Genomic DNA, 14,937 nt, shown 5'->3' with positions numbered 1-14,937 from the left:
CAATGCCTTCAATGTTAAAAGCTTTAGTTCTGAGCCTTTCATTAGTATACAGAAGGTGAGCCTCTAATTACTAATCTTTCACAGTCTGTAGCACCCTGGGGCTTCCAAACATCCTGGTGAAGGCAGGAAGGATATTTCAGACTTCATTTCAATTCCCTTAAACTTTTGTCAACAGCCTCATTTCAAATGGAAACTGCTCAGTGCTGCTCAGCTGCGCTGTCTCAGCTTCTAAGCTAGACCAGCCCTGAAAAAAACGCCCTCATTAAAAGAGACGGGCATGAAATAAGACTCCGCTTCAAAAATCTCTAAACTACTGCAACACTGAAAGATGAATATAAACTTTTTGGGCTTTTCTATATCACAAAGACATTTGACCATAAAAATATTTTATATACCCCGTGGATGGTAAACAGGAGGCAAGCATTGATCTGGTGGATATGTATGAGGGATGTACCGCTGCTTTCTTCTGGTCCTGTGCTGTGCTGCTATACACACGCCCCAGGCACACGCTTTGGGGCTCACCTTTCTGAAGGCTTCTCCTTGCAGATTTCTGTCACCAGAAGGAAATGCTTCTCAAAATTCAACAATGGCCTATTCTGCAGTCTGGCAGAAAGTATTTCCAAGCTCTTTACCTCTGTGATGTGGGCACTTTCACCTCCTTCCTCTAACATCCTTACAAGGTGGCTTTTGGACACCATTACAAATGCCCTGATATTTCTGTCTAGATTCAGACATACTTAAAGGTAATCCTCCACAAACCAGGGCAAATTTCACTGGCCAAGTGATATATGAACTACAGAAGTATAATTGATGGCTATTCCTACGAAAGACACATTAGATGATTAAATGATATTTCTACTTCATTCTTAATTCACAACTGATTATTACATGTGCAGTTACTCGGGTTGTACTTCCCAATTTGAAAAATGAAGGTAACGAGATTGCAAAACTCTTTAAGAATGCCAAGGAAGAGACATACAGATACTACAGTGAAACCAAGGAAAAGGCATCTGTTCTGATCTTCATGTTTTAAACTGAATGTTCAAAACATCTTTTGTCGTTCCTGTCACCTACCAATGTGAATTCTCAAAATCTAATAGTTTTGTAGCCATTCAGGAGAGACAAATCTCTGTCTTGAAAAAGTTATGATATAGTGTGGCTTGTTGAGCTTTACAAGAAATGCATCACACCTTGTATGGCTGGTGTACCACATTTTATGACATTTTACGAAGATATGTTAATTAACACTGCATAATATTGCAAAATCTGCAAGTAGAATTATTTCGAACTTTTCAATTTTTTTCCTTTGAAAGATAGATAAATATTCCACAGGTACCTCCCATGTAAGATGATATTTGTTTTTTTAAAAAAAGAGCAATTTTTTTTTTATTATTTAATAGAAAAAAACATTTTACGTTAGAATGGATAGTCTCTAAAGTCAATGATCTGGCTGTTAAAGCACCATTGACATTGATAGCACAAGTGAACCGTAGTGTACTATGCTTCATACTTAGTGTTCAGGGAAAACATGATCTGTAGCAGCTCTAAAGAGTAATTTTGATCTCTAGAGAGGAGTCTCAATGATCCCATTAACATTGATCACATTTGAAGAAGTCTCAGGCATAATACATTATTAATATCACCCCTTTCTGTTTTTTTTTAAATGGTTTGAAAAGAAACAAAAGAAATTAGATAGAAATGTCTCCATTAAAATAACATAAGTGGTCAGACTAAAACCCACCAAAGACAGGAAATCCAAAATTAAAAGTTGCTACTCCCACTGAGTGTCTCCAGACATTAGCTGATTTTGCGTGCTATACTTTGCAATATTGAATCTTGGCGTAAGTTCAAAACAAGGTGACTAAAGGATGAGTCACCTCCTTCCTGCAGGTCTATGTCCAAACCTTAATGCATTTTTTGTGTACCATACCAGTAACTGCCTTCTAGTTCTCACTCCTTTAACACATGTGATTGTTCACAGGAATTTCATCTTCCATGAAAGACAAAAGCAGGCTAAGAGTAAAAAAACCTAGAAATTCTCAAGGGATTTGATGGAAAGACTTTACTTAGAATGCTGATCTCCCAGGCTAGACATAACATAAAAAAAAAAAAAATATCAAAAATCTGAAAACCAGAATATATTACCTGACCAACCCTTATTTTTTTAAGTAGTGGAACAGAATTGTAAAGGAACATTCCTGCTATTACTATGTTTAAAACTAGCTTCAGGACCCAGAGGCAACGTTCATCTCAAATTATGCCAGTTCCAAATTTTCCAACAAAATATTTGTTAAGTATTTCAAAAGAAGATGGAATTACCCATCTCCATAAATAGACACCTTACACCATGCAGAAATACGAGCTTGAAGTGGAACCACGATGTAGAGGTCAGACCACCAGCTAGCACTGAGGTCTGCTGAACACTCAGAGGGAGTGTCCTGTTTCCCTGTGCCTGTGAAGCCTGTTTAACCTGGACCAGAGGGACAGGAGCCTTGACTGCTGTGACTGTAAAGTGTGTGAGTATAACAGAATAGAAACCTTAGAACAGAAAGAACAGAAATTTCTATCTACCTAAGTCAACACACCCCACTTAGCAAATAAATTTTAGATTTCATGCCACTGAGTGGCATGGTTCCCTTCTTGCTCATTCCACCCCACGTTCCCTCATGACACCACTTCCTTATCCACAGACTTATGTGAAAAAGTACCTTGTCACCCTGTAAACACAGTTATGAACTTTGGCCACTTCTCTAAGAACAATACATGTCATCTGGTATGTGTGCTTTTAAAAGAAAGTTGTATATTTCTATCACACAGAAACTTAACAAATCAGCAGAGAGCTCTTATGCCCACAAGAGCACATAATCAATCACACGTGACATAGTATCTGACAAATAATTATTCATAAATTCCTATTCTAGGTATACAATAACAGAATTTCATAGGATATTAAGTTATTTGCAAAGAACTTCACAGACCTTTTACACGTGCATGCATCGCAACAGCAGTGGACTCTTGTCAAGGGAGCTCTCAGAGCACTATATAGGAATTCAAGCGCCAGCACAGAAAAGGAACATTGGGAATCCTGCACCGAGGCTGAATGCAGCTGCGCAGAGCAAGATTGATTTTACAAACACCTATCTCCAAAACCCACTTTTGAAACGGATACATATTGTATTGGTTTCTTCAGAACAAAGACTCTTGATGTGCTAGTACTGAACTGACTAGTATTGTTCAAGAGGTAATGTTCTCATAGTAGGGTGTAAAAACTCCTTATGGAAAGGAAAAGGCTAAGGAAATCCTACATGGTCCTCCCCAAATGCTTTTTTCTCTCCAGAACTTAGAATATCCAGGGAGTTGCAGCCAATGGACAAACCTGTTTATTCTACCCATGTTGCCCTAGATATGATACTTTTATGACCTAAGAAGAACAGAGCCCATAATATTACAACAAAGATTTGTAGCCTGGGGTCACAAACTGGAACCGCAAAACAGACTGCAAATTTTTGCAAGCAGCCCACAGTAAAAGATCACTCTGGCATTGCTAATAAGTTTACTAAAAGAGTTTACTTAGCTGCCAAATCAATACAAAACAACAGCAAAAATACCTTTTTCTTTTTCTGCACCAACAGCAAACATTCCTAGTGGGAATGCCACTAGTCACAAAACTGTCTCTGTGCAGTTTTGTGCACAGTTCTGAGCACAACAAAGTCTTCAGTTCACTCTTAAAAACTGATACCATAGGGAAAAGAATTCCCACTTTGTTGTAACATATTTCCTTCTTTTTTAATGTAAACCTTCAAAAGATTACCACATAGCACTTCTGTACTAATGCATACAGGTTAATCGAGTTGTTTTACGGTTACTTGTTACATTAAGTACAGAAATATCATATTTAATTTCAAACCTAACATCAATAACTTTCCATTCATTTTTCATAGTACCCTTTGTCTAATGACAATAAGATTACATATGAAATTATTTATGTATACAATGACTTCATGTAAGTATACACAAGCACACACGTATGTCCATATATATATTTATTTTTATGTATATATATATATAAAAAAAAAATCAAAGAAATGCGTTTGCTAAAGTTTTCTTTCAGACAGCAATAGCAAAAACAGCAGGGGGCAAGCAGCAGCAAAGAAACAGGAAGAGCTTTAGAGTGAATAGCATGAAAAGATCCCAAACATATTAGAAACAGATTTGTGTAATAGTATTTCAGCATTAGGGAAATATCTAGTTATGTTGCCTTTTTAAAGTGCATCCCTAAGCAGTTAATATCAATTACCATAAGCAGGTAAAATTCCAGTTCTGTCTTTGTACTTTTTTGAACCAGATTTCATTCTTTAGGGAAGATGTTTTCTATTTGCACCGACAAAAAAAATGTTAGAAAGAGGAAGATGTAATTCAAACGCAAATGCTTTTGCTGATAAGTAGTTTTATATTTGTTCCATGTATATTAAACTAAATACTACAAAGAGTAGGTACTTCCTTTAAGGAAAACAAAACTTACTAGCCAGCTGAATCCCACAAGGCATTATGAAAGTGCAGAGAGCCTCTGAAATCCAGCTACCAGGGATGATTACAAAGTAATTTGTACTGGTGTTCACTTCAAACAACTTGATTTTTTCCAAAAACCCCATTTGTCTCAAAACAGGGCTAGTTGCCTCCTATTAAATCTTAAATGTTTTTGCGATGCTTTCCTCAAGCTGTTGCCAAGGCTGAGTAGTTTATAGTATAGTTGGTTACAGTATACGACAATCTGTTGCTACTCAGTCAGGTATAGAGGCAGAGCCACGGGCTCAGCTCTCTCTAAAACCTATTGGCAGCTGTGGACACAGCTCGAGAAAAGCATCTCTCACGATAAGAAAAAAGGATAACTAGGGGGATAGGTGGCACAGACTTCAGATGTCTAAGTGTCGTCTTCTGGCTCTGGAAAGATGGCTATTCTGCCCTAGGCAGCTAAGCTCTGAACGGTAGTTGATACATTAATATGGAAGGTTGTCACCCTTTTCCACTCTTCTTTCTCTGTTAGCCAACCACAGAATCTTGAATAACCATTTCTGTTCATATTAGAGTTGAGGGACAGTTCTGCTAATAAGTTGTAAACGCCTTTCTGTTTAAAGGTAGACTAATTTACGTACTTAAAGTCCACACATCTATTTGGATTTTCCTGACATTTGACATTTTCTCTGGAGTTCAGTAAGATTAACATTTCATGGTCAAAGTCATTCAAGTCCTCAGAAAGTAATGCTTGTAATAAAATCTATGCCTGCCTTTATGCTGGCAGATGTTAATCACCCCTCTTCTACAATCTCAGATATCAGAACTGTAGCCTTTTGTAAAACGGTTTTGATTATTCAACACTTATCCAATTAATTTTAAATATTGAAAGTAACACTTTGAAAGGAATTCAGTTCCCGAGATAGCTTCTATGATCTAGGTAAACACTGCTTCTCCATCATCCTACTGCCAAAATGGTTCTTGTTTATTTATGAGGAAGAAAATAACCTAAGTATTGAAGAAGCATCAAAAGCACTCCTTTTACTTGTTAGCAGACCGGGTGGGGGTATTTGTTTCACCTCTGCTGAATTTGCCTTGGGACACAACAGGAGGAAAAGCGGGAGAAACAGAAGATAGGAAAACATCTGCATCAAGATTTTTCAAAAAATCTGAATCATACATGCACACACTACAGTGGAGGGTTGAAAGGTGCTACTCTACAGAAGCGTAAAATAATCCAAGTCAAAGATGGTCTTTTTCCTTCACACTTATCCATGAAGTTCCACCCCTGTCCCAGTCCTGATACCTATATGTATATGAATGGGCCATTAACTGATTAAGACAGCTGAATAGCTAAATACCTCCCAAAAAAAAGTGATGGGAGGAGGCAGTTAGCTGTCTGAGCCAGTTCAAGGTTAACAGAGGAAAAGGAACAGGACCACAGCATCCCTAAAAAGCCCTGAGCTGAGCTGGGTTTCTGTCTTTTTTAGAGCCTCCCTCCAGTCCTAACAACAATTACAAGAATGCTGGAGCCTGGAACAGATTGTTGACCTTTGCCTAGACATTTGGTGGATACACAGTTTGTGCTGCTTTAATTAAATATAGGGCTGATAGCCTGGACCACTGGTCAGAAACTCATTAAAGTAATGAGAATGCCTTTGCAGCTACCTTCCAGGCTATCTTTGTAAACTCTTCAGGCAATATTAGAGATTGCAGGGTTGAGAACAGGTCCAAAAATCTACTAAAGGAATAAATGATGATGGAGGCTCATTATCACATGAGAGAAATTAATCCAGATGGCTGGGAACAGGGATAGGGCAAGTTCAACCTAGTTCTGTTTATTTAAACTAAAATTCTTCCACCCCCAGCATATCAGTGAATTGGGTAAATGTCTGCATAAAATTCCTATTTCTAGTATACTTCGGAACTGTCCAGGGAAAGCAGCTGATGCTCAGATATTGAGATTTAATTAAATTTAAAATTCAGTTAATAGGGTGGACAAGTTTGAAAGATTAGATATGAATCTACATCTGAGCTTTTCCCAAACCTCTTTTCCTAAAGCACCTATAACCAGAGGTTCCCCCAGGATTAACTTCTTGAGTATCCCTTCCCTCACATTCTCTGTCAAATCTCTGTTCAAAACCTCCAAAAGCAAAGCAAAACCGCAGAGCTACAGCTACGAGATTTCTGCCATCAAAATCTAAGAAGATGTCTCTACAGTATTGCTACATAACACACAGTACAAGCACTTGTTAAACTCACAACGGAACTGGTTTTATCAAAGTAAATTGTGAGCAATCTCACAAAAGCCTTTGCATTATCATTTAAAACTCTGCATTGGCAAAAAGGCTTCTGAGCTTGTAGTGCCTTAAATTTTCCGAACAAGGGCATACAGCTCATCAGTCCAAATGTAAAAAGTTTGCCTTGTTGATTTTATTTCCCTTGGCATTTTTCCCTTTTTCTTGATAGGAGACAGCTCCATTGCTATGCCGATAAAAGAGCAGGAAAGCTATATGATACTGCCACCTCCATCAAAAATCACTTCCTTGTCAAAAATCTATATATTCCTGTCGTAGCTGAAAGCAGCTTTGGTATAGATTCAAGGAAATGCTACTGGGACACACTATCTGTGTTTGCATTAGGGCTTTTCTCTGGTCTGGCTAGTAATTGTTTCAGTCAGAGAACCTTTTTTTCTCTGTGCTGTACTTGTCAACTGCTTAGTGGGCAGGCTGTTGGGAAAACCGAAGCTTTGAGAAGTCTGTTTTCAAGGTAATTAAAAGTAAAGATTTTTCCTCTTGTTTTCTTGCTGCCCCAGGATTTTTGCTCTTGAGCAGAAACTCCCTATTGAAGTGAACAGCGCTTTCAAGAGTGACATCTTTGGTCAGTCCAACTGCACTTGTGCAGCAGTGATTTTATTATGCAGTGCTGTGTTTAGCCATCTGAGAATGAGACGACAATTAAAATAAAGCTCTTATAGAGTACCTGCATTCAGGCAGACATATTACGCGCTTATAAGAGATAATATGCCTCAGAGAAGGAGATGGCAAAATTCAGCTAAGATGTAAGCTCTCTTGAAAAATACCTGGCACCGGTTAAATTATGCCTGTGTATACCAAAGCTGTTGTCATCTGAATAATTCCACAATGAGTCATGACAATAAAGCAGAATTCCTACGGCCAAAAAAAAAAAAAAGCAGAGAAGGGAGAGAATTTCATGTTTCTTTCTGTGGAAAAAAGCATTCTAAATAGGACTGTTTTCTATGATGCTACCATTCTTAGCTGAATCTACAAGTTATTACCAAGATATGCCTTGCTGAGATAGTGGGACCTGAATTTAAAATGTTAATAAAGGAGGAAAACAGAAGTTCTTATCTTCACCCCGCACAATTGTTCCCACGTTTTCCCTGGATCTATTCTCTTCTTTCCAATCCTTTCCACTTTATTTTATTGAGTGAAAAACTGGAAAAAGGTGTTAAAATTAAAAAAAAAGGAAAAAGATGACATTAGACAAATCAGTGTGTTTCTGTCCATATGCTTTCTCCAGAATTCATAAGATACAATGAAAATCACTGATACCAGACAAGTAAAATAAATAAAGGCTCTAGCAAAAACCGTAACAGGACGTAAGAGCTGCCCGCATAGTCCATCACTGTTCAGGCCTAACTTTACACTGGTAAAAAAAAAAAAAAAAACTCAACTGAAAAGAGCTGCACCTGTTTAAGAAGATAATTCAGCTGCATGAACTATGACTGCAAGTCTTCTCATAGCCTGGCCCTCTACCCTTCTGTCAAAACACACTGAGCTAAGAGTGACAATCCAGTGGGTAAAGCAACTAATAGTTGCTGCTTCTTTTGTAACTTTGGGATGTGAGGCCAAGGACAAATTTTTCAAATTCAGAAACTGATTTTCAAACATTGCTCTCAAAATTGTAGTCGGCTCCAACTATGACACTTAGAGGTCATTTAATAGGCTTAATGATCACGGATCGTATGCTGAAATGCTAGAATGAAAACCATCGTTAGCTCCATTTTGAGTTCTGAGTAGATTTGTATAAAATTTAGAATTTTTGGATTATGGGAAACGTTGACATACTCATATTTGCTTTGAAAACTGAGAAAAAGTATCTTTACTATTTTCAGCTCTACTTCAGCTACATAAAATGGTTGCAGAAAAGTTTTATTTTTGAATTTCATGCCTTAATTTCAGCTTCTTTTTTTTTTTTTTTAAAGTATCAAGTCATTACATACCAACACAAATAGGAACACTTTGAATTAAAGGTCAAGCTGTTTCATTACAGCCACCCATTCAGAGCAGCTAGAAGGGAATATCTTTCAAACATCTTTCAAGCCATTCTGTATTGCAGCTGCCCTTTGTTGAACTCGCTCAGGTTTTGCTAGGCTTACAGAAGTAGTAGGCAATTTTTGGAGTTTGCCTGACATAAACGAAGTTTGTTATTGGTATGTAGATGTACAGAAATGTATTACTTAGAAAAGGTGGAGGTACAATATTTATTGGTTAGAGGAAAATGACAAACTGATTTTATTTGTTAAATTGTGGCATTTGCCTGCTAATCTTTTTTGGTCAATAAGCCATCATTTATGCAACACAGAATTAGTAAAGCATGTAGACAGTGATAGAATATAAAGTTCCAATATAAATTTGGTGTATATGTATTACGTATATGAATTATATGCACTTAGAATTAGGCATATTAATGTTTTAAAGAAGTAAGAAACACAAATAGTAAATGCTTAGAAGATGAACATACAAAGTAAATGATGTACCACAGCACACTTCTGGAGGTGATTTCTGGAACTGCTTTCCTCGGGAATCACATTGACAGAGCCAGGCTAATGCAAACCAGCACATTGGTGTACCCATGCTTACATGTGAGTAAATATATATTTATATGAGTAAAAAATAAAATTTATGTTGTACTTCTTCCTGAAATAAAGCTGTTATTTCTAGGTTTTTCAGAGTGACTGAGTAGAAATAAACCTACCAAAATAAAAGCATTAACAGACTAGATTTAATTTGAAACTAATCTGATGAAGTGTCATAATGACTTCTAAGATAAAAGTTAAATATAAAATTAAATACTACAATATGTATACTATTGTGCTATGGCATATTACGTGTATATTTCATATGATACATATATACATAAGAACTCATGAAATAGCTCAGAAATTTTTAAAAATGAACCTGTAAAGCACATATAAATCAATATACTACAACTTATAAAAACATAGTAGGATAACGGTGACATTCAGAAAATGAAGTTTTGAAATATTAAAAAGTTCCAGATGATGCTCACAAGAATTCTCACTGAATTTCAAGCATTTTTAAGCATTTTTAATTTTGACAATTTTTCTTCATTCAAAAAAGGACATACCTTTGCAACCAATTCAAATGCTAAATCTGTCTAAAATGCCGGCTCTCATGTCTTAATCATTCCACTGTCACAAAGCTTCTAATTCACAGGAATATATAATATGTGCTTGGAAAACATTCAGAGACTGGAGTGATGATGTCAATGTAAGACGAGAATGACATCCAGTGTTTCAGCAGCACTGTAAAAGAAAATGTGTACTTTCAGCAAGACACTCATTTAACAGTTGAGCTGAACTTAGTTAATGCTTTAAGAAAAAAAGCGTATAAATTAATTACTGACAAAAATCGTAATAAGGGGTTCAATGCTCACAGCACCCTACAGTTTTTTTAGTATTACTAATTTTGATTGCATATTGTATTTGTAGCAATTTAGACCATATCCTCAGGCACTCCCAAATTCTTGCAGTTTCATGGAAATCTGCAAATGTCTTCACACCAACCTGTCCTTGTTGGTGAGCCTAAAATTTCAGCGTGTACACCTGTATTAAAACCCAGCAGGTTAACTTTCAAGGACACTGAATACTGAAGCAACTCATACTGCAGTAATAAAGATCAGTTATTTGCCTATATCAGATATACAAACTTTAATAGTCCATTGTAAGACATCATACGCTATCTCTAACTCCATGTTAAAGTTGACCTGAATCTGATGCTGACTGACATTGGAATATAATACTAAAGAGTTCACGCAGGCTCATTGAGGGACTTGCCCAGCACATCATTTCAGATGTTCTGCCCCTACTCTTTACCAAACATATTGTTAATCTTTGTCTTAGGACCAGACATTAAACTTGCAGTTAACTCTAATTAATGACATTTCCTCTAAGATGACTACCCCATGTTTCCACGTGGTGCCACCCTTACTTGATTTGGCTAAGAAACAGTAAGGAAATCTGTAGTTAAAGACTCTATTGGAGGTGGCAAAAACTTAGAATTCTCAAATTCAGATTTTTTACTTTAGTCCAAATTGGAATAAGAAATCTGAGCTATGCTAACATTTTTCACCAAACTAAATTCCAGTGTTATCTTTTCATAGAATCTAGGAAAAAATGTGTTTTCCATCGCAAGCTTCAATGTTTGACCTCCTTCTTCCCAGCTCCCAAATCCAATCCTCCACTGCAGATCTTTTAACCTTTACTCATCCCAATCTATGACACGCTCTGTGAGACACTTCTATTCCATTGCAATTCATTTCAATTCCACCTGCATTAGTCAAACAGGACAGTAACTGTCCAAAGCTGAGATATTTCTATATATATATTTTTAATTCCCATGCAATGAAGTATGAATTAAAAGGCATCTACAGAGCTCATGCAGTTCTAGAGTGTGGGTAGCTTGACTGATCCGTCTTTGAGAATGGTAGAACATGCCCAGGTATGGTACACATCCATAAATCCAAGTATGTTTTGAGGGTCTGGAGCTGGCTGGAGGACGTAATTCAAGAATTTAGTGGCCATATACTAAGAAGTCTGTACAGAACAGCTAATAAATGAACATTTTCAAAAGTCTAAAAAATGTCAAGAGTTTAAGGAAAAAAACAGAGAGACAAATGTCTGTCTCTGCCAAATACCAACTCCCTATTGCAAAACCTAGCAGTGCCAAGCCTTCTCAAACGTAAGCACCCAGTGGGTTCTTTCTGTTTTTGCCGCAGCAAAGAATACTTTATTTCCTTCCCTTGTTCTTGTACACGTGCAGAACATTTTAGATGATGCTCTGAAAGCAAAATAAAAAGGAAATATTTTCTTGGCCTTGATACTTGGTACAGGGAATTGCAATCTAAATTGTTAGGTTTTTGCAAAGTTAGGATACATGTAAGTTGACATTAATAATGAACCGGCAATTGCCAGCTTTCCTTATACTAACACAGTTAATATAGTTCAATGTAAACATTCCATACTCTAATAACTGGTAAGCAAGGTCATGTTTTGATATTTAAATCAATACTCATTTTAATTTTCAGTTCATCATTTTTAGTTTTGCAAGTGCCTAAATATAACTGGGATCCGCAGACAAAAGCATCAGGAGGCATGTGCTGCAGCCTAGGCAGAAATACATGTGGAGTTCTGAGCCTCATCTTAAACTCCCTATTCAAGCAATATTCCTAATGCCATCTGTTGTTGCATTTGAATGTTGTTAGTCTTCTAACATTAGCTGATTAGTCTTTCCTTGTGCATCTGAAATAATGAAAATGTCTGAAAATACATTTCCACAGTACAGACTACAAAATGGAGAAAAAAAATGACAGAGGATCAGTTCCTTCTAACAAATGGCAAAGGAAAGAAAATAGCTATTTTTGATTTCTTAATTATAAAAAATTTTATTAAATATTTGTACTAAATATTTGTATTAAATATTTGTACTTAAATGAGATGTAATACATCTCATTTAAGTCTTTACAGTGTAATTTTATAAGAACATATCCATCATATTTTAATGTATAGGTTTTACTAATATACATATACATACACACACACTTCTGGGGACCAATCAGGTATTTCTAAGTAGAGACAAATATAAAATGACTCAGTATCTAGAAATATACAAACAAAGAGAACGTGGTAGTTACTTGCTCCAAGGCAGCTACGTTTAGCTTTGCCTGATACCATACAGTCAAGCAGGACTCCCCCGGCAGGAAAGCATGTCCTTCTCCAGCCACAGAGCCTTGTGCCTGCATCGCTGTGGGTGTACTACATGCCACGATGCTCTAGCTGAGCTTGCTGTAATTACCCCTCCCGAGGAACAGGATATATTAGCCTGAGAAAAGTATACTATTAATGGGTTTTTGCTGCACTGCTATTATCCTCCTTTGACAAAGGGTAAAGAGCTTCAGAAGCTGAGAGTGGGCAAAACTTGTGTCCCCGTTCTGCTATGACAATCACATTGTCCGTCAGGGAAACTCACCAGATCGATCCCTTCCAGGAGCTGGGCTATGCCTGAAGCTCCCACACTGGAAGCGACAGAAGTACTGAGAAGCTAGTTATGTACCCAGGAGCTAGAAGTGAGCCCAGAGGAAAGAAAGCATATATATGTACGTACACCGTAAGAGAAACAGTAAGGAAAACACAGATGTAGTATTAGCCCAATTAATCCCTTAAAAATTAGTCCAATTAAAAATGAGCCCAATTAATCCCTTAAAAGGAGGACAGCAGCATTTGGGAAATGTGACGCTGATAACAAAGAGAATGGAAAGATCTGATTTAAAAAAAAAAAAAAAAAAAAAGTCCTGCAGGAAAACTAAGAAGCCACAGCCAGAAGTTACTAATTCTAGCAGAGCCAAAATCTCAGCAGTTTTTAACCAGATGTACTTTGATAAGCATTTGGATAACATGGTCTGGTGTTTTGATCCAGTTCTCTGTACCTTAAAGCCTTCTACACCAGTAGAAACAACCCAGCAAATAAAAAATTAATACCTTTCTGCTGGGTATAGCAAACAGAATTGGCTAAAAAATGGTTCAACAAGCAACAGAGCCAGCATGAAGGAAGGGGTGGGAGGAGATGGATTTCCCTTTTCAGCAGGCTCAGCTGTAATGTGCAGCTTTACTCACACAGTACCAATTTTTATTCTCTAAAAATTAGTTCAGAGACAAGTTTCTGATATCTAGTCACCAGAGTAGTATATTCAGCAGCACTAGGCAAAAGTTGATAATGAGAATACCTACTCACTGACTGAAATTGAAAGGAAAGAACAACCGCGTTGGGACCTTGACAAGAACAACAAGCTTAAAATACTGATTTTACAAAAGCACTGGGTAACATGGAATCAGCCCAAGTGTTGTTCTGTCTCATCTGAAACGTAGGAAGCAGAGACAGTGTCCTTTAATACTATGCCATCAGTAACAATGAAAGGAAAAGAGCTGCTGTGGTAGCATCCTCATCAAAGTCCTGATGCTATTCCAGTAGGGGCACTATGGGTGCTCAGAATTTTTCTAACAATGGTCACCCGCAACTTCCTACGCTCCCCGACTTCTGTTAGCCTCTGTAGACAAAAATATCTGCTCTTCCTCTGAAATTCCTGGTTCTTGTAAGTCTTTGGCATTGCTGATAACTACGTGTAAGTAGGAAGCTCTGGAATATTTTCCTTTCCTCACAATATTTTGAAAGTTTGAATTTGATGTTAGCATCTCTCTGCTGAAGAAATCTCAACTTTTGACTACCTCTGGTTATGAATGATTCATGTTATAACACCACCAAATGCCTTGGTAACAGTTGGTGCGCTACCAAGCTCAGCGTATGTCTCCAGTGTTGGCATCTCCACCTGTGGATCACTTCTAATAAAACATAAATATCCAACCTTATCACCTGAAGGTAAATTAGAGGGGAAGAGACAAACCTGGATGACCAAAGATTTCCTCTTTGTCAACTGTGCATAACCTACATGTAGTTCATGGGATAGTGTGAAATACATATAGGTTAAAATTTCTGTCCAAAATATAAAAAAGTATATTTAGACCTATTATTCATAAGCATTATGATTTTTTTTTAATAAAATGTTACATTATCAGCAAGATTATCATTATTTTCCAGCAACATAAGTCAGATGTGGCCCTTTAAATGTAACTGTCTTGTATTTGTCTTCCTGATTTAAAAGAACGTAAAATGTATTCACATGGTAAAGCTTATTCAGGGATAATGCAAAATAAACGCATTTTCCTAAAAGATCCATTTCAGTCTACTGCATACAGGTGTACTGAAGACAAACTATGCATACTAAATCTCCACGTAAAAGAAATCTGAAAAAAATATTGCTATTCAAGCACTTTCTCCTGTTTCTAAAACTAACTGAATCTGCAGATGCACAGGATACTTAACTAGAAGCAAGGATAATGTATGCATTATTTCTTTTACTCGCTACTTCCTCTCATAGCTCTCAGCATACAGGTCTCATACTATACATAAGAATGAGAGAAAGAAAGAACTTTACAAATTGTGCCAAATAACATTAATTCACTGAAAAGGACATATATTAATCCTCTCTTTTCCGGGATTGAAAGCTAGGTATCTGTGAGCAAGTTTTCTAGAAGCTCCTATTTCA

This window comes from Rissa tridactyla, chromosome 9, assembly GCF_028500815.1.
Source record: "Rissa tridactyla isolate bRisTri1 chromosome 9, bRisTri1.patW.cur.20221130, whole genome shotgun sequence".
Classification (NCBI taxonomy): Eukaryota; Metazoa; Chordata; class Aves; order Charadriiformes; family Laridae; genus Rissa; species Rissa tridactyla.
Note: the sequence above shows the minus strand (reverse complement) of the source record.